This window comes from Pelophylax lessonae (assembly GCF_965119305.1).
Source record: "Pelophylax lessonae genome assembly, chromosome: 10".
Classification (NCBI taxonomy): domain Eukaryota; kingdom Metazoa; phylum Chordata; class Amphibia; order Anura; family Ranidae; genus Pelophylax; species Pelophylax lessonae.
In genome coordinates this window covers 223,521,296-223,523,004 of record NC_138777.1, presented here as the reverse complement: position 1 = coordinate 223,523,004, position 1,709 = coordinate 223,521,296, and the positions used below count along the sequence as shown (strand labels likewise).

The window sequence follows — 1,709 nt, the reverse complement described above, 5'->3', positions numbered from 1 at the left end:
GGAAGTGCAATATATGGGATGCGCCAAGAAGACCTCGGCTCTGGATATTTATCCTAATTACGTAGTATGCGCTACGGCTTTGTGCCGCAGTCGAAGACTAATTCGCATTTCGAAGGCAAGATCTGAAGATGAATTCTAATTTTTATGGGCCCCATTTTTTTTCCTCTTAAGCACCTGGTGGCCAGTTTAATCATGAGGAGTAAAATTTCTACTGTACCAATCTATATAACAAGCAGAAGAAGAGCTCTAGGGCTGAGTGAGGACCCCTTAATGGTGTCATCATTTTTAGAATGTTTTTGTGCTCTTACCTATTGTAGGATCACTTAGTAAAGTATGATTTTACTGTAGATTCCCAACAGTGTTGGGGGTAACTAGTTACAAAGTAACTGATTACAGTAACTACATTACTTGTTTTGGTAACAAAGTAATGTAACTAGTTACCAAATACTACCAAATGTTACCAGATACTAGTATTGGTAACTACACTACTTTACTAGGCTATAGGAACGCGCTTTCCTGCGTTACCCAAGCCGTGCGATACAATCGTTATTTCGAAGAATAGAGAGGGATGAAGTTTATGACTTTTTGTTGCACTTTATGTTTTATTCTGTTTTTCCAGGTTTTGTTCTCATGTTTCCCAAAGCCGGTGTTTATACAATAAACTCTATGCAGAAAGAGTGTCATGTATCTTCTTCTACACGGTCAATTAGGAAAGAGGAAAGTAAAGTAATAAGTAGTGAAGTTACTTTTCAAATGCAGTAACTAGTAAAGTAATCTCGTTACAATTTACAGAAGTAACTAGTAACTAGTTACATTTTTTGAGTAACTACCCCAACACTGATTCCCAATATGTTCCTTATACCGATATGTATTACAGATAAGAAACTTATTTTTTTGTCCTTCCTCGTTACCCTTTCTCTTCGTTAACTGTTTACTTTTTCTTTTATTTAACAAAGTTACAGGGGTTTATTTGTTCTCCTCCTGCGCAGTCTGGCGTTGGGATTTGTCACTTTGATGGCGAGCTGTGCTGCTCTTTCCACAATAGTCTTGCGGTTCTTGGAGGAGAAGTTATGAGCGATTTCAGCGCAGAATGACTTGTTGCTCATCATTAGAACTTCGAGTTCCTTTACGTTGTGTACAAGGAACTTCTTGAAGCCGGTGGGCAGCATGTGCTTGGTTTTCTTGTTGCTACCGTAACCGATGTTGGGCATCAGGATCTGACCCTTGAACCTTCTACAGGCTCTGTTGTCAATACCTCTAGGCTTGCGCCAGTTGGGCTTAATCTTAACATAACGGTCTGAACTTCTTCGTCCGCTTCTTAACAATCTTGGGCTTCCTCAGAGGTCTAAGAGCCACCATGGTGCCGATCTGGAACGTCCGCCTTCTGCGCAGACAGCCCGAGAAAGAGCTTTGTTAACTGTTTATCTACTTTATTTTCTGGCGTATAAGACTACTTTTGAACCTCAAAAAAATCCCCCAAAAATGGGGGGTCGTCTTATACGCCGAGTATAATATCTCCAAGGTAATCTAAGTATAAGTAATACCGGTAGATGTAATCTCTTAAGACGCTGGCTGTGTGGGAATCCTGTACCGGTATACCGTATGTACCGTAGCTTCGGCTACATACAGTGTACCGCGCTGAGCCAATCACGGAGAGTGATGTATTCTATTATTGAATGCAAAGCCTGCTCGGATTGGCGGAGTAACAT

The 1,709-nt window shown here is 40.7% G+C and overlaps 1 pseudogene across 1 annotated transcript; it reads right to left on the bottom strand.

Annotated features, from left to right (window-relative positions):
* Positions 1–942: 942 nt before the first annotated feature.
* Positions 943–1,359, bottom strand: LOC309565675 (large ribosomal subunit protein eL32-like; annotated as a pseudogene). The gene has a single exon. The product of its transcript is annotated as a large ribosomal subunit protein eL32-like (transcript).
* Positions 1,360–1,709: the final 350 nt, after the last annotated feature.